Source organism: Vidua macroura, chromosome 21, assembly GCF_024509145.1.
Source record: "Vidua macroura isolate BioBank_ID:100142 chromosome 21, ASM2450914v1, whole genome shotgun sequence".
NCBI classification, from domain to species: domain Eukaryota; kingdom Metazoa; phylum Chordata; class Aves; order Passeriformes; family Viduidae; genus Vidua; species Vidua macroura.
The window spans coordinates 10,382,084-10,408,438 of NC_071591.1; the positions used below are offsets into that span (position 1 = coordinate 10,382,084).

General features: G+C 48.4%; 1 protein-coding gene and 1 long non-coding RNA gene across 6 annotated transcripts in view; one reads left to right on the top strand and one right to left on the bottom strand.

Moving 5' to 3' along the window:
- Positions 1-26,355, top strand: part of ZNF618 (zinc finger protein 618) — a 149,067-nt gene that overhangs the window by 32,212 nt on the left and 90,500 nt on the right. The gene's annotated exons all lie outside the window — the stretch shown is intronic.
- Positions 6,306-6,810, bottom strand: LOC128817612 (uncharacterized). The gene is made up of 2 exons (XR_008440245.1): positions 6,655-6,810; positions 6,306-6,409 (listed from the first exon to the last, which is right to left on the bottom strand). It is a non-coding gene; the product is annotated as an uncharacterized LOC128817612 (long non-coding RNA).

Here is a 26,355-nt window from a genome sequence, read left to right on the forward strand (position 1 = left end):
AAGGGCAGAAAGTTTAATGTTACTAAGTTTGTATTGTTAATTTAAAACTCAAAAAAAAATTAAAATTCCTAATTTTTGGCTTTTGGAGCCTACTTCAAGTTGTGGTACTTAACAGCACACCCAGGGCTGAGGCTGCTCCACGCCCTGGCTTGTGCTGGTGGCTCCCATCCAGCTGGGAATAGTCTCTGGAAGCTGAACGCTTGGTTCAGAAATGTTGCTCAGCACACTTCCCACACGTCCCCAGGATCTGGGAACAGTCAAGGGCGCCACAAAGTTTTGGGCTTGTTTTTCAAAATCCGTGCCCCTCTCATGGGGTACGCCGAGGAATCCCCCAGCGGTGCAGGGAAGTGGCAGAGCTGTGAGGCTGGGGAGCAGTGGAGAAGGCAGGGGAAGGTGTGCCTCCAGCCTGGTTCTGGGCCCAGGGTGAGCGTAGCAGGGAGGGCTGCACATCATCCCTGCACATCAGCAGCACTGCCTGGGCAGGACTGCTCACCCCACAGCCACTCATCGTGCTGCTGCTGCAGAATCAGTTCATGCTCCTGACGATGCCCCCAGCCAGGGGCCTGGGGGTTGGGTGTGGGCAGGATTTATCATTTGTGTGCTCAGAAATGCGTTTTGCTGCCTCTGCTCCGAGATCCACTTTGTGGTAGGGTTTAGTGGGAATGGTGGTATATCTTGGTTTGAACAGACAGGCGTCTGCTAAGGAAGGCAGGAGCCTCCCTTGAAATAGAAAATGTAAAACCCCTCCCTCCAAATTGTTATAATTTTGAAATTAAGGGGCTCTTGGGTAAAGATATGGGAATAGGAATAACAGTTCTTTACTAGGAAAATTAAAAATACAAATGCAATAGTACAAAACAATCCACTGGCAGAGTGAGAGCAGGCCCTGGCAGGCTGTGGGTCAGGGTGTGGCAGCAGTGCCATTCCATGGGGGCTCAGCCCTCCTGCAGTGCCAGCTGTGCTTCTGCTGGAGCAGGATCCTGGACAAGGCTGGAGTTTTCCTCTGGAGCTCCAGGGCTGCTGGAGATGGGCCTGGGCTCCCTCTGGGAATGCAGTGGGGCAGAAAGCTGCTCCTCTGGGAATGCAGTGGGGCAGAAAGCTGCTCCTCTGGGAATGCAGTGGGGTAGAAAGCTGCTCCTCTGGGAATGCAGTGGGGCAGAAAGCTGCTCCTCTGGGAATGCAGTGGGGAAGAAAGCTGCTCCTCTGGGAATGCAGTGGGGCAGAAAGCTGCTCCTCTGGGAATGCAGTGGGGCAGAAAGCTGCTCCTTTGGGAATGCAGTGGGCAAAGGCTGCTGTGCTGTTCCAAGGTCAGATTGGATCCAGGTAGGAATGCTTGGCTCCTGCCCTGGGCACAGCATCTCCCCATGGGATGCTGGAATTTTCTCAGCCATGCAGGGACACTCAGTGGCCATGAACAGCAGAGATCTCCTGGAGGGAGGATTGGCTGTGGGAGAGATAAAGAAAAGTGCCCAATGCACAGAGGAGAACTGCCCCAGCTCTGACAGATGGCAACAGAACACACACCAAGCTGCACCTTGCAACCTGAGACATGGTGTTTGGTTGAACGTTGGACTTAATGATCTTGGAGGCCTTTCCCAGCCTTAATGATTCTGTGACTCTATGAATCTGGTTCTGTGCTCTCTCCAAGTTGCCATCCAGTAGCTACTCTTTTTATTTTTGTGTGTGCTGTGAGACACTTCAGCATTTGGCATGGGTTTGGTAGGAATGCTTTGAGTGTCTTCCATCCTGGCTGGTGTGAGAGCCTGGTCTTATCTTTTATGTTTATAGAATAGTAAAAAGACAGCAACTGGATAAATTAATGAAAGAAATTTCTGCCAACAGCAACCAAGCACAAAGACAACTCCTCTCTCCTGTGAAGCTCCTCGGTGGCTCAGTGGAGGATGGGAGATGATTCTGGAGGTGTTGCACTTTGGATGATGATGTTGCACTTAGGCTTTTCCTGGTTTTATACACTTTTCTAACCCTTCATGTACCCATGGTCTGAGCCTGCTCAGCTTTTCCTCTCAGTCAGGAGTGGACCAGCTGCTTTCCATTTTTGCAAGGGCTTGATCCTTCATGAAGCTGAGTGATAAACACGGGATGCAGGAGCCAGAGCACTTCACACTCAGTGTGTGAGTACTGATGGGTCTGGAGCCAGGCCAGGACTGCTGCCAGACAGCCTGAACCAGGCTTCTACCTGTGCCATGGATCAGTGATAGTGCTCTCTGTTCTGAGAAGGGCTCTTTTCTTCCACGAACTGCTGGAACAGCCAGGGAGGTGTTTTCCATTTCACTGTGCTGGGCTGTGCAGCTCCTCATGCCTTCTCTTGCTCTGCTCACAGCCCCTGGAGAGCATTGCTGGGGTCAGGTGAAGACCCCAAGCCTCTCTCTGTATCCAGGAGGGTGTAACAGGGGCTGATGTTGTGTCCACAGCTGGACCCAGCAGCTTTCATTCTGTACAGGGTGTCTCCAGTCACCTCAGTCATGAGAGAAAGGTTGGTTACAGATTCAGTCATAGAATCCTGGATGGGTTTGAGTTGGAAGAGACCTTAAAGCTCATATCATTCCATTCCTCTGCCATGGTCAGGGACACCTTTCATTATCCCAAGTGATCTTACAGGTCCAACCTTGCTGATTGTGCTCTATATTCTAACTTAAATACATAAAAATGCAGCATGGGGTAAGTACTTGACTCTGAAAATGAATTTGTGGGTAAGATGTTGAAGAGTGAAGGTCTTGGGGCATTTTTAGTTGCCCTTCAATTCAGTTTATTCTGTTTGGTGTGTTCTAAACTTCATTGAAAAACAAGTTAATGCTCATTCAGACTGACCGTAACAAGTGACTCCCAGAGTTGTAGCCCCTCAAAATTGTATTTAGCCATAGAGAATGGGAACTGTTAGGGTCTTCAGCAATGTCCATTCAGCTCAAAGCTGTGGAAGATGGTTGGAGAAAAGTAAATCTTGTATCCACCAAGCACAGGGGGGTTGAGACTTAATCTGTGCCCAGGTTTTATGGTTCCCCCGCACTGCTGGAGGAGGGCAGTAGTTGCCCTGGCTTTGTAAGGACATAGATTGGAGCCTTCAGAGCAGAAGCAGATCTGGCAGTTCAGACTGTGTGTGGTGGCCAACACCGGTGCCTGGCACATGCTGGGCTGCCCAGCCACCTCTGCAAGTGCCACTGCCTGTTGGTGCTGCCAGGGGACTGGCACTGCTGGCCACAAGGGCTCGGAGCTGCTTTGTGTGGCTGGGCTGGAGCTGGGGAATCCCTTGAGTGCCTGCGCAGCAAACCCACCTGAGTGATTGCTGAAGTGGGGCGGGAGGTGTCACTGCTGTCCCCAGAGGCTGCTGTGCCAGGGCTGGCATTGATGTGGAACCTGTTGTGGGGCTGTTTGCAGACCAGACCTCAGAGGGGAGCACAGGGGGTGGGCTGGGGACAGAGTCAGCTCTGGGCCCTGCATTGTTGGCAGAGAGAGGCCAGAAGAGGCTGCTGGGTCTCAGGCGTTTGTGCATTTTTGCCAAATCCCCTTTGGCCAGGAGCAGGCAGCTGTGGCAGCTTTTTGATGGAGGGTTTGTTGTTGAATTTGTGTTTCTGCTCACAGCAGATCTGTGTCCCAGCGTGTTCCCTGCCCATGGGAACACTGCTGGGAACTGCAGTGTTTTCTGGGACAGCACACTCAACAGATCTCAAAGAGCAGGGTTTAGTGGGAATAGTGGTATATCTTGGTTTGAACAGACAGGTGTCTGCTAAGGCAGGCAGGAGCCTCCCTTGAAATAGAAAATGTAAACCCCCTCCCTCCAAATTGTTATAATTTTGAAATTAAGGGGCTCTTAGGTAAAGATATGGGAATAGGAATAACAGCTCTTTACTAGGAAAATTAAAAATACAAATGCAATTGTACAAAAAAAGGAAAACAATCCACTGGCAGAGTGAGAGCAGGCCCTGGCAGGCTGTGGGTCACGGTGTGGCAGCAGTGCCATTCCATGGTGGTTATTTGCTGCAGTCACACGTGTGTCAGTCTGTATAAACACTCCCTGGATAGTGGGAGCTCACTGCCTGGATCCCTCCATCCTGGAATAACCTTCTTAGCTTTGAAAAGCAATCAAATGACCCTGTTTCCCTTTAATCATAAGTGCACTGGCAATAAGTGGTTTGGAGAGCCCTTAACATTGTTCCTTTCACTGGCCAGGTTGTATCTATCTGCTTTTTGATGTTTTGACTATCCAGAAGAGTCTGGGGATGACCCTTGGCACATAGATATCCTCTCCAAGACAAAGGAATGATTTTTTGAATAAAAAGCAAGACTGAAATTCAAGACATAAGTGTCTGGTTCTCACAAAATCTTCTTCTGTGGCTCTGGGCAGGTTATATGATCTCTCTTAGATTTTCCAGCTCAAGAAATGAAGAGAAATTGCTTTTTCTTATCAGCTCACATGAAAATTGTCAATACTAACTGGTGTTTGGGAGACAGCATGATGTTTTAGACATTTTGGTTGGTGTTTCTCATAGCTTTGAGTGCTACAGTGACTGAGGGAGGTTTACTTGAGCCTCTGGAGCCATCTTGCTATAGAAGCTCTCATCCTTTGCCTTGTTCTTCTCCTCTTTAGAGACCGAAAAACATCACTGTCAGCTTCAGGATGGCTTTGTCCTGGTAGACCTGAGTGGGGTTTTGTGTGCTGGGGATGAGCAGTGGAGCAGCAGACAGTGCCCTTAGCAGAGTGCCAGGGGTTTTGGTGTGCCCAGAGATCAACTGCTGTGTCATTATAAAGGTGGCTGTTTCCAGGTCAGAGCTCAGGTACCCTGCAATAAACTCTCAACACCTTGAGTATTTTATCCTCAGTCTGTGGGTGAACTCCTGTAGTGCTGCCAGGCTGCCATCTTTCACAGATGGTGAATTCTCTTCCAAACTAGCAATAAGTAATATTAACAGTAATAATAAAAAGTTGCTTCTATTTTATGTTTTGAGTACTGACAATAGCCTTTGGAAAAGTCCAGTGTTCCTTGCCGAGGGGGTCGCCATGGCTACTGTCCATGCTGGGTTTAACAGCCCTGCTGGCTAATGCAGCACAAACAGATTTGGCTTTTCCTTCTAGCTGTAATGAATAGCAAACTGCTGTGTATTCATTAAGGGAAGCAACTTGCAGAGGTTAAGTGTTTGATTTCTGGAGCTGCCGTCGAGGGCAGTCATCAAAAATAAATTGGGCAGCCAAGGAGGAAAAGGGGTTTATAAGACGTAAAGTGGGAAGAAAATAATTGCTACCTCATTCCTTGTTTCTTTCCTTGGGTTTTGCAGCTGTAAGTCAGGATCTCTGGGTCCAAGCTATGCAGATTTTGTTAGATGTGATCAGATTTGCTGGAGAGTGAACTTTGTTTTTGACAGGAACCCATCTGACTAATTCAGCAAAAATAAACAGGCACTTGGACTGCAGTCACCCAGGCCAGGCAGGCTGGAGGAAAACGGGGCTGCCTTCAGAGCCTGAGCAGCACCAGGGAGTCCTGACAATGCTCTGTCCACCTGTCCAGCCTGGAAAGGCTCCTCATCATCCAGGCCCTGTCACAGCCTGGGAGGAGGGATGGGCATGTCACATTCCTGCTGTAGGATGTGAGGAGCCTCTTCCTTTCACATCTGGGTGAATCTGTTGCACATAAAATGGAAACAGCACAAAAGGAAGATGTCTCTGGTGATGTCAGCACACTGAACAGCCTAGTCATCCTCAGGGAACACCCCTGGCCTCCTCTGTGGCCTCTCAGGGGCAGCAGGAGTGCCCCTCCTAAGTGTCATAAGTGTTTTCCACCCTTTTTCCAGGATAATGTCCTTCTGCTGCTCGTTAGTTTGGGGTTTGGTTATTTCCTACTTGCACAGTTAGGCTGCTTAAAAATGCATCTTGTTTAAATGAATGCAGCACACCCATCGATCCAGATGGCATTGTATTAGTGACCTGTCCTCTTTAATTATGTGCAACTAATTTTTAATTTTATGTTCTCTACAAACATGACTGCGAATGATTTTCTAGCTGCTTGTGAATCAGTGATGGATATTGAATCCTTTCAGGGACTGCTTTCTCTTGGAAGAAATGAGGATTCTCTCATTACAGCTGGTTTTCAAAATTTATCAGATAGCTGTTTTTTAATCCACTTAGTATGTGTTTACATTGATTTCTGTTTTAGGGCTGTTTTTTTTTTTTTTAATTTATTTTTTTTACTCAACATCTTGTGCAATAGTAGGCTGTGCAAAAATCTAAGTCTCTTATGCTAAAGCAGTTATCTTTCTCAACAAACCCATAAATCTTATCAGGAAGTAACTCAAAGTCAGTTTGACAAGGCTGGTTTTCTTTCTTCTTTCCTGTATAAAGACATTCAGGCTGAATTTCTTGCTGCACCATTTTCATCCAGATTTGTATAGGTGTTCACACCTGCAGAACAATTAATTGGAAACCTTTTTCTGTGTTTCTCAGTGTCAGGTGGATGGTTGTACCTGCCATGAGCATGGGAGTTTCTCTCTTTTGTCTGGCAGTGTCACACAGTCAGTGCCATTTCTTCATTGTTGTATTTTTGGTTAGGGAGGGCAATGCCACGTGTGCTGGCAGAGAGAGACTGAGCTGGGAGGTGTTGGGAAGCTCTGTTAAAAATCCATCTTACTGCTCCCTTGTGACTTGACCTACTGACATCTGGTGGGGCAAGACTCAGCAGGGATGTTTGCCCAAAGCCCAGTCCTGGTTTGGGAGTCTCACAGGGACCTGGGGAGAAGGACCTGGACAGAGGAATAGTTCAGGGGCAGTGGAGGGATGGGGTCCCCCAGCTGCTCAGGGTTGTGGCTGTTTCCACAGAAGGATCAGCCCCTGCTGGTCCATGCCCATGAAATGCTCGTGTGATGGTGTCACTGTGGTGTCACTGTGGTGTCACTGTGGTGTCACTGTGGTGTCTCAGGATGGGGTTTGGGTGCCCAGGAATGAGGCACCACCTCCAGCCGTGCTGGCAGCACCCATCAGTGGGGTGACTGAAAGTCATGGATCATCCCTCCACGATGGATTTCCCCCTCTAGCTCTGGCATTCAGGAGCCAGTTGCCCCTCTTGGCAGTCCCTTGCAGTGTTTTCCTGGGGAGAAGGACGTGTCAGTGCTGGTGGGTGATGTCTGACCCAAGCAGGGACAGTCCCAAATCCCCTGGGTGTCCCCAGGGCATCCTGTGGTCACACCAGCAGCTGCTACAAAAGGTTGTGTTAGCCCAGAGCTGCCTCTGCCTTGGAGCATCCTTAAGGGGCTCAGGAGCCTTTTCCAAAGACCACTGAAGTCAAATGGAAAACTTGATAAGCTGAAAAGCGTCAAGATTTAAAGGGAAATAAGAGACTCTGAGTGTGTCTGAATGGGGTTGGGGGTCAGGGAGTGCTGGAGGCACACACCTGTGTGTGCCCTGAGCTCTGGGGCAGGAGGAGGAGAGGGTGGGCAGGGGAGACCCCATGGTTGTGGTTGGGAGGAAGATGAGAAGCTGGAGAGTGGAGGGAGCGTATCTCATCAGGCTTCTCATTTAGCCTGTTTGGTGTTGCCCCAGGTGTATTTTGGGTGTGTCGTGTCTGTTTGCTTCCCGTGGCAAATACTGAGCTGTGGAGGGGCTGGAAGGCTGGGTCTGCTGGGTGCTGCAGAGTGAGATGTGACAGTTCCTGTGCTGGGGTCCAGGTCCTGCAGGTCCTGCAGGGGGGGGGGTGTGTGTCCTTGTAGGTCCATAGTGAGCAGCTGCCCCTAAGCCAGACTGTAAATGTGCCAGGAGTCAGTCCAGGCCTGATTTCTAGGTTTAAGGCAGACCCTAAGGCACCAAAGAGCTTGGCAATGGGGGGCCAGGCTGAAGTACAAGCCAGTGTGTGAGGGTCTGTGAATAAACATTTGTTTTCCATGCATTAGACTGAAATCTTTTGTTACTTTTATGGGTAAAATGAAACTTGGTGGATCAGCCCCTTTAAAATCACATACAGTGCTGTAGATCTGGAGCCTGCTGCTAGAGATCAGTGATGGTAAGAGCATCAGAAATGTAAAACATCTTTATTTGGATGCTGAAAGCCTCCGTGGTTAATAGAGCTCGGGTAGAAGGTTTTTATTAGAGAGAAACCCCTGTAGTTTAGGGGAAAAGCCAGGCCCCAGCTGATCAAATTAAGCAGAAGCATCCTCACACAGGGGATGGGCTGTAATTGCTCACTTAAGAATTTCTCTGCCTCTCTCTGCCTTTCAGCTGAGGACAGCACTGCCACAGTCAGGGCATCATCTCTGCTGCTGCCAGGTGTCCCCGTTGTCCCTCTGTGCCCAGGGGCCAAAGTCTCACAAGTGGATTCTGGTGGTGCTTTAAAGGAGAAGATCGTTGGCTCGTGGGCTGGAGAGACAGAACCAAAGGGGGACGTTTGGGGCTGCAGAGGAACAGCAGTGCTTGGCTTGAGAAAAGGCACTTCAGAGTGAGCAAACACAAAATCCTCACTGGGCAGAACTTGGGTGTGGCTCTCCAGGAGCAGCAGGTCAGAGCTCAGATCTGTGTCCAGCAGACAGTCTGTGTGGGAGTTACTGTCAGGCTCCTTGGGACATTGCCAGGAAGATGGGATAGGTGATGAGGAGCTTGGAGAAGGCTTTAAACCAGGCTTTGAGCATTTTTTTTTTGATGAATCAGAGGGAGAAATGCAAAAGAATTCAGGAAAAGGAGAGTTGCAACATCAGTGTGGTGTGGTGTGACACAGGAGAGCGGCGGGGGCCTCTCATGGGAGCTGCTCAGGAAGGTGCTGGTGCTCTGGGATTCCCAAACTCTGCAAGGAGCTTGACACCAACGATGGAGGAGCCCAGGAGGGATCTGAGCTGGCCCATCCCCTCCAGTCCTGATGGAGATCAGCACAGATGCTGGGACTGGTGCTCTTACCTGAGTTGTGAACAATGCTTTGCCCTGTTCAATTTTTACTTTACTAAAATGAATATCATGGACTTCTTAATAGTCATAGGAGCATAAAAATCTCAGTGTATCACAATTCATCATCCTTTAAAAATTGAATTTCTGTTGAATTATGCCTTGCTGCTGTAGTGCTGGGGAAAAGCTCTTATTATTCATAACTATAAATACAGCGATGTTGAGATTTAACTGGTGCCTGAAGGCTTTATGCTGCACTTTCATACTGACAAAGCAAACACTCTTATGGATCACTTTGAGTTTATGGGGCCAGGGGCAGCTGAGCCCTTCCCCACTGCTGGGAGCAGAATCCAGCAATGCCTCTCTCCAGTCCCCATCTCTCAGCAGGTAGGAGGACTTGGAGTCACTTTTGCCCTTTGGGATGGAGATAAAAGACCACCAAAAAAAGGAAATGAAAGAAAGACATGAATACTCAGTTGGGTGGGTGAGGAAAACCCACCTGGGTTGGTCAGGGTGCTGAAGGACACGTTTCAGGAGCAGCACCAGCTTGGAGGGAGTGCTTGGGTTTGGAGAGCAGCTTCCATGGAGTGAAGGACAAGGGGCAAGAGGTGGGGAATGAGATGAATCCTCCAGAAAGTGCCTGAATGGTCTGGGACTGCAATTGGAACTAAATTCAAGAGACTATTTCCTTTTTGTAGTAAGGTTCTCACATCCTCTTCTTTGTGGGCATCAATGTACACTTGCTTGTCCCTCCTTGTCTCAGCTGAACATTTAAATAGACTTTGGCTCCATTGTGCAATGGCTGATGGGGACAGCCCTGGCTGGGTAGGAGTTTGCTCAAGTTTATGTTTTGCTTTTTGAGCACCTGTTTTGGACCTGAAACATGGAAAAGTCCCATAATTTGGTGCTCACTGAGGCTGAACTTGAGGCCTTCATATGGATTTAACGCAAAAGAGAAAGGAGTTAATCTTTTACAGGAAATAATTAACATATGGCAACAATTCTTAAAAAAGGATTGGGTAAATCTGGTCTGTAGGGACAAGGTGGAAAGATTCTGACTGGATTTGGAAGGAATTTTTTTGTGTGTGGTTATAATTAGAAATTTACACATAGCAAAAGAAGTCTTGCTGTTGGATGTTGGTTATCATGGCCCGTAGGTTGTTTGGAGTTTTGTTTGGTTTATGAACTCTTTTCTTTAAATAGCACATGAGTCTTGCAGAAGTTTGGCAGTGGCATGTTTAACTTTTGACTTAGTTTGGATGTTCAATATTTTCATTACAAAATAACTCTGATACATTTTTATTTTTAATAACAAAAATTAATAATCTCTTGGGAACTGAAATTCTGTATTTGAGAAATTGCAAAGCCTCCATTCTGGGCTTTGTTCCACTGAAAGCAAGACAACAAAATTGGTGATTTCATGGTAGTTGTATTTTCCACTGCATTTCAAAACTGGTTTCTGTGCAGGCATGCAGAGCAATGATGAAAAGTTCTAAAAATGAGATACCTGAGTCTAGGGCTGGAGCTAGGCTGGCAGAGCTGGGGGTGCTCACCTGGAGAGGAGAAGCTCCAGGGAGAGGTCAGAGCCCCTGCCAGGGCCTGAAGGGGCTCCAGGAGAGCTGGAGAGGGACTGGGGACAAGGGATGGAGGGACAGGACACAGGGAATGGCTCCCACTGCCAGAGGGCAGGGATGGATGGGATATTGGGAATTAGGAATTGTTCCCTGTGAGGGTGGGCAGGCCCTGGCACAGGGTGCCCAGAGCAGCTGTGGCTGCCCCTGGATCCCTGGCAGTGCCCAAGGCCAGGCTGGACAGGGCTGGGAGTGACCTGGGACAGTGGGAGGTGTCCCTGCCATGGCAGGGGTGGCACTGGATGATGTTTAATGTCCCTTCCAAAGCAAAGCAGTCTGGGATTCCGTGATTTTTTCTTTAGTAAAAGACAAGGGGTTTCTGACCTTCCAGTCTTGGAGGATTCTGGAGCCGTGGGGTGCAAATACCAGTGCAGAGGAAGGATGGGCTGGTGAGTGAATCCCTAATGAAAGGGGAGATGCAGCTTGGTGCCTGGGAAACCATGGGTGGGGAATGCTCTAGGCCCTGTGGGTGAGCCATGGCACAGGGACAGTCACCAGGGCTGGGGTGGCACAGGGACAGTCACTTGGGCAGGGATGGCACAGGGGCAGTCACTAGGGCAGGGATGGCACAGGAACAGTCACTAGGACAGGGATGGCACAGGAACAGTCACTAGGGCAGGGATGGCACAGGGGCAGTCACTAGGGCAGGGATGGCACAGGGGCAGTCACTAGGGCAGGGATGGCACAGGGGCAGTCACTAGGGCAGGGATGGCACAGGAACAGTCACTAGGGCAGGGATGGCACAGGGGCAGTCACTAGGACAGGGATGGCACAGGAACAGTCACTAGGGCAGGGATGGCACAGGGGCAGTCACTAGGACAGGGATGGCACAGGGGCAGTCACTAGGACAGGGATGGCACAGGAACAGTCACTAGGGCAGGGATGGCACAGGAACAGTCACTAGGGCAGGGATGGCACAGGGGCAGTCACTAGGGCAGCAGTCCCGGCTGTGGCAGCGCTCACCTCTTGCCTCCAGCACATCTTTTAAATTCAGGAGCAGGCAATGTTCGTGCTTGGGTTTTTCTGTGGGAATGGGCCCTTTATCAGTAAATCAGAGCCTCTCCGGGCGGGTGAGCAGTGCAGGTTCCTGAAGGGTGTTCTTTCACCTGATTTTGGCAAGGCAGGTGGGTGTTGGTTAATGATTGCCTGGGACTGCTCCTGACTGGGTTCAGTGGATGCCTGAGTGAGCACAGAGCTGAACCTGGGCAGGGGACCCTGTCCTGGAGCTCACCTCACATCCCAGCACAGGGACCAGCGCTGGGGCAGCACCAGTGCCTTGGGTCTGACCCATCTTGCTCCCAAAACAGCAGGGTGGGCTCTGGTCCTCTGTGCAGATTCACAGAGTCTGAATGGGACAGGAATTGGAGGAATTGGGGAGCTGAGCCCAGGTGGTGGCAACTGGAGTGGCACAGCCCAGGTGGATAGAGGGGAAGGCTTGGATGCCTTAACTTGTAGGTTTTCATTTAAAGCCAGGCTTTGCTCCTTGCACATCTGCTTCTCACACAGGAGAGAAACCCCAGATCAGAGTTCCATGCCTCCAAGCAGATGTTTTTTATTTATTAAATAAATTGGTCATTGCTAAAGATGCTTATAATTATTTGTTTCTTATATATCTACATCATCTTGATGCTCTTGGAGGGTGCAGGAACATGAGGTGGGGACCCAGGGCAGCTCAGCCACCTTCCCACACAGGACTCCAACCCCTGAGGCACCCACCCAGCAGCGCCTTCAGCTGACACCCCCAAAGGCCCTTTTATTTTTATCGATTTGCCAACAAGCCAGTTATTCCAGCAATGCCTGGCTGCTGCTCCTGGCCATTCCTGCCTGCCCAGCCAGCTCCGTGTCGCGTGGTTTAATGATTGCAGACTTTAGTGCTGGTTAAATAGTGCTCAACAAGGAAACGGGGAAAAACCACACTGGGATAATCTAAGAAAAACAAGGATTATAAAAATGGCTCGGAGGTGCTGGCTGCTGGAAGCAAAACCTATTTTGTGGGTTTGTTGCTGCACCTTTGCTTGGAAAAAAAGAATTGGAGCAGTTGTTGCACTCATTTTCTCAGCAGATGGGCTGCTCCATCGGTGGCAGTTCACCCGTCTGGAAAGCAATTATGTTGCTTGGCCCAGTCTTGATTTGCACGGGCTTAACTATTGCTGCCTTGGGAGGGAGGCTCCATGGATTAGTTCCTCTTGAAAACAAAAAAACCAAAACAAAATCAAGCCCATGATGCACCACGAAAATGTTTCATGGAAAAAAAAAAAAAAAAAAAAAAAAAAAATTATGCCATTTCAGTGCCATTTTGATTCAAAAACTGCTTGAAGGTCACCTTAATATTCAGGTTATTGGTGGTAATGCAAGAGGAAATTTAAAATAATATAATGATGAGTGGTGCTGGCTTCACAGCCTTTTTTATAGCATTGTCTGCCATGGGGAGTTCTCCTTGTGTAGGTCAAGAAATTCACTGTTAAAATTTTATGTTTAATTCTTCCATTATAAAGAAGGACATGATTCATGACATTGGCATTCCTGTGGTGCTGGCAAGAGCTGCTGGAAAACAATCCACTCCTGGCATGCTCAGGGGTCCCCAAAGCTGGCCTGGACAAGGATGGGGACAAGGGCAGGGCCCTGGGCAGGGACAGGGCCCTCTTCTCTCCCATCAGGCAGAGCAGGGTTTCTCCCTCAAGCAGCCGTGCACTTCTGTCTCAGGTGTCAGTCAGGGAATCCACATGTGGATGGGTCCATACATGGATATTCCACAGAGCTGAAGCTCCCGGTCACTTATTTTAGTGTATTTGCTAAAACATTAATAGGAGCTACCCAAAAAAAGCCCGAAAAGAGCTCCTAAGTGTTTTCTTTAACTTTTTTTTTAGTGCAAGTCTTTATGAGCATGAGGTATTAAAGGCTTTCCCAAAATTCAGATGTGCTGGCCTTGGGATGGGATTTGTCAGCACCTGCGTGGTGGCTGCCTGGGAGTGCAGCTTGCTGGGGCATGGGTTTGACTGGGGCTGGTTGTTAAAATTTTTTCCAATTTCCCCATTGTCCTAAGCCTTTGCTTTCTGTCCTGCTGACAGCAGTGTTGAGAAGGACATGGCTTAATGCTGCTTTATATTTATTTCCTAATTCTGTTTGCAAAGAAATGAGTGAGAGTTGCTGTGACTCCACAAGGCCACCAGGCACCACGTGATACGGCCAGGATTCATTGACACTATTTCTCCTTCATTTCATCAAAAAAGGATAAAACTTTCTGTGAACAGCAGGATAAAGGCCCATTTGGAGTTGGTTTGTGCCATCCATGCCAGTGGCACCGGCTGTGCCATCCTCAGCACCTCAGCTGGGATTAACCCCTCGCTTGTGCAGCCCCAGGCTGGCTTTGGCTGAAGGCATGGCAGGAGGCAGGAGATGGGGGCAGGGGTCTGACCCAGGGCTGGGTGCTGCTGCAGTGCTGGGTGCCCCCTCTGCGCTGGGTTCCTGCTCCAGCCCTGGGTGCCCTCTCCAGCTCTGGGGTCGTGCCGGGTGAGGCTGCAGAGAGCCCTGGCCTGGCTGTGGTGGGAGGCCCTGCTCTATTTTTGTGGATAATAAAGCTCCTGGTGTGTTCCCACCTCGGAGCAGGAGCTGACAGCCATTTTGCTCGTCATTTATAGCACAACTTAATCTTCCAACAAGACTTTTCCTGTGATATTGCTGTAAAATGAAACAAAACAAAACAACCTTTCTTCCTTCAGTATCTCCATTGCACCACCCCCTCCCAAACAAACACAAAAAATCCCAATTCCTCCTCTCTTCTGACGAACAATGACTCATTCAGATGGGTTTTTTTCCTATTTTTTACTGGTTTTTAAATTTATTTTCATTTTGGCCTGTGCGTCAGTGGAGGATTGCCCAGCTCCCAACCAGCCCTTGCCTCTGACTCCTTCTAACTCTGCCAAAACTTTTTAAAGTGTTTGGACTGAAATTTTCCAAGCCAGGTTTTTGCCTAAGGGGGAAATTTGTTTGGAGAAGCCACAGCAAAACTCTCACTGGCCTGGCTGCTGAATGGGCTCAGATGAAGGAGGGTTTGCCCACAGTGAGCCCAAAAAATGATGGGGATGGGGAGGAACCTAGCTTTTCTGAGTCCTTAGAGGGAATTTCCTACATTTTCCTGATCTTTAGGAATTGTTGTGGGTTTGAGTCCTTCCCTCCTAAATGTGGTTAAATGTCCCAGGGGTTTGGGGCTGGCACCATCACCGAGCTCTTTGCTTTAGGGAAGGAGGAAAACCATGGTTGGGTGTCAAGTGGGAAACAGGGAGAACTTTTTATATTTCAGGGATGTGGCACTGAGGAAAAACACGCTGATCCCACTGAGTTATTCACCTGGGGAAGTACCTGAGGTGTGAATGCTCAGCTGAGCCTCAGGAGGTATTGGCTGAGGTGTTGAGCATCCCTGCCCAAACCCAGGGAGCAAGGAAAGTGCAAATATGGGAGGGGGGAAAAACCCCAACCAGAACAAAAGAGAAAATAATAATAACTTCTAGACAATTTTCTAAAAATTCCAAGTAAAAAAAAAATTGGGCACCTGACAGAGCCCAGCCAAGTCAGTCTGGCTGCTATAAATGTTTTATTTTTCCTCCCTTATTTTAATTTTTAACTAAATAAAATTGAATGCTGGACACATTTAGGGTCCCATGGAAGGAGTGATGTGTGTTCACCACCTCTGGGTCACAGCATGGGGCAGGCTGGTGGCACCTCAGGGCTGGTGGCACCACAGGGCTGGTGGCATCTCAGGGCTGGTGGCATGCCACACAGGGTACATGCCACCCAAATTTTTTTGGTTTCTGATTTTCTGATTTTGCAACAGTGTTATTTTTTCAGTGTTGATTTTAATGGGCTTTTAATCCTGGAATTATCTGATGGTGCTGACCATGGTCCGTCAGACTCCGTGGGATTTATGAGCTGTCGGTTGATGCCTTCCCTTGTTTACTTTCTCTCACTTTATCTGCTAATTTCCAGATTCTTTCACGTTTTTCCTTTCAACCTAATGCCTTAATTCTGGTGTTTTATTAATCTATCTAATTATGTTGAGTTCAAGTTGTTTGAAATCCACTTATGTTGGTATAGGAAGTACTTACTGTATTAATCAAACGATCCAAGGTGGCTTCTCCTCTGAAGTCCTTAATTTGTGCTATACCTATTCCTGCTAATAACATCCAACTTGTAACAATGCATGTTTCCTCTATGTTTCCAAGGAGACCCTGAAATACATTAATTCTCTTTTTTTTCAAGTACACCAATAATTTATCTGGGATTGTGAGATGCTCCCTTGTGTGGACGCATCAAACACCAGCAGCCTCCAAAATCCCCACAATGGTCTTTGTGCAGGGCTGGCGAAAGGGCTGGAGGCAAACAGCTGCTTATCACAGGAACGAGTTCTCTTAAAGATTTCAAATACATGTATTTAATAGAAATGTTCTTATTATATGTGTTATATATTATATAATACAATATATAATATATTTGAAATAGCACACTGGATATTTAATATTTGTATAATAAAATAAATACAGAAAAAATTTCTTAGCGATTTAAAATTTTATTTAAATCAGGTTTTAGGAGGCAGATAAGGGAGAGGACCCTGGGAGGGCTCTTGTTTTGGATGGGAAGCATCTCTTTTGTGATCAGCATTTTGTTTCTCCTCCTGGAGGAACAGGACCTCGGTGGTGTTGGGTTTTGCTGCATGAGTATTTTCGAACAAACGCTGTGGGTGAAGCTTTGCTCCATCTCTGCAGGAGCAGAACGGTGTTTCCCACCTGTATTTATTGGATTTTCATGACTGTTTTCCCTTGCTGGGTCATACAGGCAGTGAAACTTTGGAAAGGGGTGATGGTGGGGGTTTCCCCCAACTTTTGTGTCCCCTGTACACCCAGCTCTGCGGTGAACACTTGGCAGGGGGAAGGTCATCAAAAACCTGCAGAAACCAAGTTTGTGAGTCAAACTGGAGGTTCCATATGTGGGATGTAGCTCTGGCTGGATCTGTACATGATACAGAGCAGCAGAACCAGGGATAGGAAGGTGGCACCAAGTTAATTCTGGGTTAACCCAGAAATAACCTCTGGGTTAACCCAGAAATAACTTCTGACAAGCCCTGTTGCTGCTGAGGTTCAGTCTCCAGGGTTTAGTTAGAGGAAACCAAAGGTGCACAAGGAGCAGCATCTCACTTGCTGGGACATCAGAGACAGCACCAGCCATGGTGACTCTGTGGGAATACAGGAGAGGCTGTAGAAATTGGAGGCATTTAGGGCACCAAACAGACTTTGGCTGGATGCCTCCAGTCTCTCCACATCCAGAGCCGTGCGGTGCCATTGGGAACAGCAGGGAAGTGGTGGTACCACTGACAACATGGGGCTGGTGTTCCAGCCTCTGAGAGTGCCCTGCTCTGCCCTGCTCTGCTCTGCAGGCTTTGCCCTGTGCTCGTTTCTGGCATAAAAGTCGTGGTTTCTGCACAGATCCAAAAGCAGGGCTGTGCAGGAGCCGTGGCATGGGGTTGGCTCATAGGGACGATGAGCATCCCTATGGACACAATGGCTTTTCCAGACAGCACTTACCACAGTAAGGCTTGGGCACTAGTTGTTTTCTCCCATCCTGTGCTCCTCTGCCTATGGAAGTGGTTGTTTGTCTCCTGGGTGATTTGGGAGCAAGAGCTCTCCCAGCTGGACTGGTTCTTCAGTGTTGGGCACGTTCCAGATGCCAGCTCCTGTCCTGGCCTTAAGTGTGTCACTCCAAGAATAACTTTAAGGTTTCAAACTGAAGGAGGGATACTTTTTTTGTGGGTGGTGGTTAATGATTAATTAGGTCAAATTCTCCAAAATTAGACTGCTGGAGAAGGAATGGGCCAGCACTTTGCATTTTGACAAAACCTCATGGCAGAAACTGATGGGGCCTGATTCCACCTCCTTCCCCCTCACGCTCTGTCCCATGCCCCAAACTCACTTTTCCCCAGAAGAGGTTCCTTTTAAAAATTGTATCCATTAATATCCCAATTTCCTCCCCCCCCCTTTTCAAATCTTGCATTAAACCCCTGTAGATTCTGCTTTAAGTAGGCAATTAAGCTAACAACATAATTATATCCCTTAATGCTCATTTTAACCGGTTTAGAGAAGAAACAAAAGGGGAAAGCAGCTTCAGATATATGGAAATAAAAGCTCTGTTGTAAAGATATTTTTGATACTTGGGATAATTTGTGTAGAGTGCAGAGTTGGCCCATTAGAGGCTGTGGGGAAGCCTGGAGGTCACATGTAAGAGCCTCACAGGCACTGTGGGGTTTTACATTCTGAATGTCCTTTTTCTGAACCTTACAAATTTTGGGCCATCCCAGGAGGCTCCAGAGTGTGTCCACTCCATATTGCAGCCCAGTGGCTGCGTAGCTGTGGCCTGATAGGGTTTTCTCTTTTTTATTACCTCTGCAATTACTCACCAGAGGCCAACCGTGAGGCTGCGCGCGCGTGCGAGCAGGAGAGCGAGCGCTGGGAAGGAGCACTGATGGGAATTACTGCAGTGGGGCTGTGCCACGGCTGGGAGGCTCCTCCAGGAGCCCAGGGGTGACTATGCCCTCGTGGCAGCAAGCAGGAGAACTGCTGCAGAGCAGGAAAACTGCTATGGAGCTGGAAAACTGCTGTGATGACACTGGGTAACTGCTGTGGGGCTGGAAAACTACTGTGGAGCTGGATTAACTGCTGTGGTTTTGTGCAGAGTACGCAACATCCACAAAAATTTGTCTGCAAGGCACAAAGTTTTGTGAAGCCCCTCGGAGCTTGGAGCCAAGGAGCTGCTTTGGCATCTTGCTGGGACAGCCAAGCGCTTGGCTGGAGCCTGACTTTCTGAGGTGAACTGGTGAAAGGCTGAGGGCCCAAAGAACTGTGGACTCTGCTGTCCTTTGCAGAATAGGAATAGAATAGAATAGAATAGAATAGAATAGAATAGAATAGAATAGAATAGAATAGAATAGAATAGAATAGAATAGAATAGGTTTTGCAAGGGACCTTTAAAGCTCATCTCGTTCCCTGCAGTGAGCAAGCACACCCTCCACTGTCCCAGGGTGCTTCAAGCCCTGTCCAACCTGGCCTGGGACACTTCCAGGGATCCAGGGTCAACCATAGCTTCTCTGGACAGTCTCTGCCAGTGTTTTACCACCCACATTGTAAAAAACATCTTCCTTATATCTAATCTAAATCTCCACTCTTTTAGTTTAAAACCATCTCCTCTTGTCCTATCACTACTGCACTGCTAAAACCTCTGTCCCCATTTTTCCTTATAAACCCCCATTAAGTACTGAAAAGCCATAATAAGGTCCCCCCAGAGCAGGGGGACCTTCTCTTCTCCAGGTGAGCACCCCCAGCTCCCCCAGTGTGGCTCCAGAGCAGATCCCAGCAGCTCCTCTGGATCTCTCCAGCAGCTCCAGCTCCTCCCTCTGCTGGGCCCAGGGCTGGAGCAGCTCTGCAGGTGGCGTCTCACCTGAGCACCAGGGCACAGGGGCACAATCCCCCCTGCCCTGCTGCCCACAGTGCTGGGGGATCAGTCCAGGATGTGTTTGGGTTCTGGGCTGTGTGTTCATCTTCCCTGTCCTTCGTTCCCTTGCAGTGGAGGAGCCTCCAAGCAGCCTGGCCTGTGCTTGGGACTCCTGGGACAAAGGGGCTCAAAGCTGGCAGTTCCTGTCTCCTGTGACAGAGCTCATCTGGCTCTGGTGAGAAGCACCGGCTTGATCATGGTCCTGCTCAGGAATGGCCTTTGAGGGTTTCAGCTGGCAGAAGAATCGAGTGATTCATTGGCTACTGGCCTTTTATCTGTAGAATAACTGCTAGATGAGGAAGTGAAGGAATTGGATGGATGGATGGATGATGGATGGATGATGGATGGATGGATGGATGGATGGATGGATGATGGATGGATGATGGATGGATGGATGGATGGATGATGGATGGAAGGATGATGGATGGATGGATGATGGATGGATGATGGATGGATGATGGATGGATGGATGGATGGATGGATGAGGGATGGATGGATGACGGATGGATGATGGATGGATGGATGATGGATGGATGATGGATGGATGGATGGATGGATGGATGGATGGATGGATGATGGATGGATGGATGGATGGATGGATGATGGATGGATGGATGATGGATGGATGGATGGATGGATGATGGATGGATGGATGGATGGATGGATGGATGGATGGATGGAGAATGGATGGATGGATGATGGATGGATGATGGATGGATGATGGATGGATGGATGGATGGATGGATGATGGATGGAAGGATGATGGATGGATGGATGGATGGATGGATGGATGGATGGATGGAGAATGGATGGATGGATGGATGATGGATGGATGGATGGATGGATGGATGGATGGATGGATGGAGAATGGATGGATGATGATGGATGGATGGATGATGGATGGATGGATGAGGGATGGATGGATGAGGGATGGATGGATGCATGACGGATGGATGATGGATGGATGATGGATGGATGGATGATGGATGGATGATGGATGGATGGATGGATGGATGGATGGATGGATGGATGGATGGATGATGGATGGATGGATGGATGGATGGATGGATGGATGGATGGACGGACGGAAGAATGTTGCTCTTGTTTGAGCAGCATCCATTGCATGTCTGCTAATCACCACAGAATCATGGAATCTTTTGTTTGGAAAAGTCCCCTAAGCCAAGCTATGGAGCCAGCACTGCCCAGCCAATACTGCCTCATGAAGGGAGAGCAGGGACTGTTTCCAGTGTCATACCCTGAGTTATCCCCAGTCTCAGCTCAGACACAGTCCTGGCAGGTGTTCAGTGTGTCCTGGCAGCGTAAAGCTTGTCCTTGGAACACTGCTGGGCTCTTGAGCCTGTGCCCAAACAGGCTGGAGCAATCTGACCCATGCAACCCTCTGAGCCTGGTTATGGGTTTCCTGGTTCTTCCCTCTCAAAGCCCAGTACTGTGGTGCTTTGCCAGGACCTCAGAACAGCTCTAAATGCTATCCTGGCTCCAGCCTACCTCACAGAGGTGTATCACAGTGGGTGAGGTGATGTATGGCATTTGTGAGGAGCTGGAGATACCCCAGTTCAGTTTTCATTCCATCAACAGCAGATCCTTTGGAGGGTTTGCAATGGTGCAGCTCTCCCAGGCTCCCCATCCTCCCTGGGCCTGGGGCTTTGCTCCAGGCTCCCTCCAGAGGCTTTCCCCTAAACTCAAGAACATACTGTGCCCTCCTTTATGTTTAGGGCCATGTGGAGGCAAAGTGCATCAAATCAGAGGTCCCTTACCCAGGATGGAATTTGGGGATTGGAAAACAGTCCCCAGTATTCCCGTTTTGTACAGATGCTTTGAACTGTCACAGCTTCCCATACATCGAATCCACACTTGGAGTGTTATGTGCAGAAAACAGTTCTTAGGTGAATTTCTCAGATGTTTGAGTAGTTCAGTGGAGATGCTGTGCTCTCAGCCAGTCCCAAAATCGGTGACATGGTCCTTGAGCACAAACATTCATCTAGAAAATATCCATGGCTGCTGAGGCTATCCATGAGCTGGGTGGCAAATAAAGCACCCAAGGTGTCTGTAATGAAGTGTAGGTGAGCATCAGTTTTTCTTTTCTGAGGAGAGCCTGTGGAATGTGGCACACATTTATCTTTTGCCAGCCCAGCATCTGCTGCAGCTGCTGCACTGGAGCAGGCTGGTGTCCAGAGGCTCTCTGGGGGCATCTGGAGGAGGAAACAGCCCTTGGCCTGATGTTTGTTCATCCAAAGGGTCACAGATCCGTGAGTTCTTTGCTCCTTTCTCAGCTTGGAAACCCAACCAGCCCTGTCCAGCTCTGGCAGCACCAGCCTGTGCTGCCTAACCCCAGATTTCATTTGAGAATTGGGCATTAATGGTGGGCTTGGGGATTTCTCTCTCATCCTTTGACATGACCCTGGGCTGCACCAGAATTCTGGGGAGCCAATTGCACTTTCTGGCTTTTCTTCCTCAGGTTTTGCAGCAGCTGCTGGCCCGCAGATGGGCAGAGGGCTCATGCTGCTGCCTGCAAAATTCAACCCCAAAAGGGATCCTGTAGGAACATTTACACCTTTCTTTGCATCACACTGGAGGCTTTTTTTTTGCATCGCATTGGAGGTTTTCCAAGACAAATCTGTCCACTCTGCAGGGCTGTGCAAATAATTGATATTCTTGGTTTTCTTGAAGCTCTGAAAAATTGAAAAATTCTTTTTCAGACTGAGCCAGAAGAAAAATAGATTGATTTGAATTTTTTTTTTTTGTTGCCCAGGAAATAAGGAATATCTATTTGAGTTTCATAGGCTTGAGTCAAACAGAATCTGGGGCTTGTAAGCGCTTCGTTTAGATTTTGAGCACATCTTGAAGTTCTTGCTTTAAAAATACATATAGGATGTATTTTGCCTGTATGAATCAGAAAATTTTAAATGTCAGGGACTGTGTCACTTGCAGTTTTTGAAAATCAGTCTCTTACTCTACTGTGTGAATGGTGCAGCTGAAATGATACCAACCCATGCCATGATCTCACTGCAGCTCCACTTTGGGCTGGAAATAATTTCCCATCAGCTCTGTGCCCTCATTTGTTTCAGCTCCAGGAACGATGGAAAGTGGAAGGTCACCGTGGTTGGTCCCATTGATGTTTGTCCCCCACAAAGTGCTTGAAAAACCCTTTCCTTAGCCCAAACAGTTGCTCAAAGGTGGAGATTTGGGAGTGAGAAAGTGCAGTTCGATGGTCCCTGGTGACCTCCTGCTCTTCCCAGTGCCATGTCTGGGTGGAGGGTTCTGGGGAAGGGCTGAGGGTCCCATTCCTCTGCCCTGGGGCAGTGTTTGGGGTGTCTGGACATGGGGAGATGATGCTGCAGCTTTCACAGCTCAAATGGAGCAGGAAACGTTTTCCCTCTTTACTTTCCAAACCACCATCGTTCTTGGGAAGCCAGCAAAGCCACCCTCCCTTGGGGACACCAGCTTGGCCTTACTGGGGTTTTTGGTAGTTTTTATTTAGATTTCTTTTTTTTTTTTTTCAAAACTTTTTTTAAATCTTGGAGGTTTGTTTGTTTATTTGTTGATTTAGATCTGCTTGGGAAGTCGATCTGATATTTATAGGATTTGTGGTTGGCTGATGGGAGTTATTTTGTAAGCAGAATTTCTAAGAATTCTACTTTCAGCTTGCTTTTTTCTCCAACTTCATTTCCTCCTCTTCCTTCTCTTTTTTCTCTTTTTACTATTTTTTTTTGTTTGTTTGTTTGTTTGTTTTTGTTTTTGTTTTTGTTTTGTTTTGTTTTTGAGGGAGCCAGGCAGACTAAACTCTGAATTTGCCCCCTGTAATTACTGCTCTTTTTTAAGTTTGAGGAAATTACCCAGCTTTGTGTGCCTCCCCCCTTTCTTACTTTTAGACCGATGTGGTTTGACTTTTTTTTTCCTTTCCAAAGTAAAATTACCACCATTTCATGCTATTTAAACAAACCAATCATGCAAAACTAGGAGAGACGGTGAAGTCCCACAGTTACCCATCCAATGGAGAACATTTTAATTTCAACCTCACAGCCTGTCTATAAATGCTATGTGGGATTTTTTTTTTTAATGGGATAAAATTTATATTTTACAAAGATAAAATTTATGTTTTGCAAATGCAAAGCCTTTCCCACAAGCATTGGAAGGAGGAATTGTGTGCCGGCCTTGGAGGCCGAGGCTGGACCTCCTCATGGTGCTGTTCCTGACACCTTCTCACCACAATATTTATCAAATTATGCATTTCTTTTTCTATTCTAGATCAAATTTTCTGCCTTGAATTGTAATTTTCAAGTGTTTAAATTTTCATTGCTTATCTCAGATTGAAGCTGAACATTTGCAGCACATTGCATCTCTGCAGTGCTGTTTGCTACAGAGGGACCTAAAGCGTTCTTCAAAATTTACCAAAAAAAGAGATAAAACCAACCTCAAAAGGTACAGTTCTGCCCAGGGGTCCCATGACTCCCACTGACTCCCACCCAAATGGCTGAGCTGGGAGCTGGAGCAGCTCCCTGGAGGACACTCCACAGCCTCTGCAGGTTTGAAGGGCAGAGTCTCAGCCTTATCAAAGCTTCTTCCAAGAGGTTCCCCAGCAGCCCCTCGTCGCTCTGAGATCCACCACGGGCATGTCCCACCAGTGCCTTCCCTCTGAGCATGAGCTTGGCACCAGCTGGGGCTGGGTTGCAGTTTTCCTTGTATGTTGGCTCTCTTTCCAGAGATCCATCCGTGTGTCTGTGCTGCCGGGAGCACCAATGGCACTCAGGTTCCATGGGCAGAGGGCAGGTGCCTTGGATTTTCCTCTACACACAGGCTTGGCTGGCTTTCTCTCAGGATCCTTTGCAAGGCTCAGGGAGAGGGATTGGAGCCTCTACAGGAGCTCAAGGTCCAGCTGGGCCTGGCTCTGCTGGGCCATGCTGCTGTCAGAACTTGTCCTGCTCCCAGGTGTGTCAGCTGCTGAGGGCATGGCTGCTCCAGGTTGTGTCCTCCTTGCCTGTGTGCTGGGGTTTGGCCACCCCTCTGTGAGAGCTCCAGGGCTCTCCTGGCTGGGCTGCACCTCAGGCAAAGCCCCTGAAGCCCCTGAGCTCCAGGGCTGCCACCTCCCCTCCAGCGCTGCCCGTGTGGGGCTGCACAGACTCACTCTGGGTACATGGACTGGGGATTCCTCGGCCTGCCTCCCCTCAGCGGAGCTGTGGTGAGAGGATGATTGAATCCCAGAGTGCTTTGGATTGGGAGAGACCTTAGGGATCACCTCCTTCCAACCTCCTGCACGGACACCTTCCACCATCCAGCCACAGCTGCTCTGGGCACCCTGTGCCAGGGCCTGCCCACCCTCCCAGGGAACAATTCCTAATTCCCAGTCTCCCATCCAGCCCTGCCCTCTGGCAGTGGAAGCCATTCCCTGTGTCCTGTCTCTCCATCCCTTGTCCCCAGTCCCTCTCCAGCTCTCCTGGAGCCCCTTCAGGCCCTGGAAAAGGCTCTGAGCTCTCCCTGGAGCTTCTCCTCTCCAGGTGAGCACCCCCAGCTCTCCCAGCCTGGCTCCAGAGCAGGGGGGCTCCAGCCCTTGGAGCAGCTCTGTGGCCTCCTCTGGACTCTCTGCAGCAGATTCAGGACTTTCCTGTGGCAGGGACCCCAGAGGTGGGCACAGTGCTCCAGGTGGGGTCTCAGGAGGGTGGGAGGAAAGAGGAGAATCCCTGCTCTTAGCTGGATGATCCCAGGACAGCAGAGCCTGTACCTGTGCTCCCAGCCTGCTCTGCTTGGGATGTAGCTCCCCCAAAACCCAACTTCCAGGTCTTTCCCACCCATCCCTCCAGCCTGGGGCTGGGAAAGGCTGGAGCTGCCAGGGGAAGGTTCCTGGCAATCCCTGTGTGCAGTGGAGCCCTCACAGCCCTGTCAGATGTTCCGAGGCAGAGGCCGGAGATGCCAAACTCCCAAACAAAATGTGTTGAACAAGACAGGGATTCCCTGGATAAATAAGTCCTATTTAAATTTTTTTCCCCCTGTGTGCATTCATAGCTCGCTAGATATGTTAGTTTTATCGACTTGGAAAAGTGCCCAGGATTTTTTAAAAAATTGATTTCCTGAGAGTTTCCTGTGAAATTGGAAGCCTGGAAAAACGTGTGGATTTCTGAAATGCTATCTCATGGCTCCTTTGCCCCTTTTTTCTCCCCCAAGTAAAAAACAACAATACCTTCCTCCCCCCCAAGGTTTCATTGCATATACATTTATTCTTTAAAAATATTTCCAGCTGTTTCTTTTGCTGGGAAACTCATACCATCTGTAAACAACTGCTCAATGCACATAGTTCTGTTGTTTTGCCCAGTCACTCTTATTTTCCAGCTTTTATAATCTGAGAGTTCAGAGTAATCAGTAATGCCTTTTCTCCTCTTCACCCTCAATTTGATTATTTTTCTCATAAAGAACAGAGTAAGGAGAGCACTGAGCAACAGGAGATGGAAAAAATATTTTGATTACTTTTCAGTTGCTTATAATCAAGGAGTAACTCTTTAAATCCAGACCAATTTGCTGCGTTGATTTAGTCATAATTTTAATTTCATGACTGTTTCAGGGAAAAACAAAAGTATTATGCTTTTTAATACTGGTTTAAACATTTGTAGTTTTAGGTTAAAATTTATTTAATGTTCCCTTTCTTCGGTTACTTCTGCTGGCGTGTGTTGCTTCACTCTCCCTGAGCTGCCAGGGGAGAAAAACTGAAATTCAAAGCACAAATTCTTCCAGTACTTTCAACAAGCTCATAAAATTACTTATATGAATATTCCCTTGACTCAGAGGCAACTGCTGACAGCCCTTAAACCTTTCTGGGACTACCTGGAGTGTGGGAATGGGTGACAGGGACACCTGGGTCCTTTGGGGCAGGCTTGTGCCATTTCCTGGGGCTCAGCACCCGCCCAGGCCGGGCCATCGCGGTGGGATTCTTCCCTGCCTTGCTGATTTTGGTGTTTCCCCCCAAGTGTGCCTTTTCCAGCAGAAATGCGACCTTTTCTGTTTAAAACTCTCCAGAAGAACTTTTAATTCTGGGTTCCAGAGGCAGCTCAGAAATGAGGTGGATGCAGGCAGCACACCCAGGGTAGGAAATGAAGGTTATAAAATGGGAAGATAATAAACAGTAGACAAGAAATAAATCCAGTGAAACTGAATAAGAAGAATTTCTAGATTTGTGATTTTTTTATTAGTATTGTTTGCCTACCTATAGTTTTAACCTCCACAGTGCAACTTGTTCTGTCCCAGACCAGAATCAGGGGAGAAGCCTGAGGGAACCCTGTTTGCAGGACCAAACAAACCCAACGAAAACCAAAA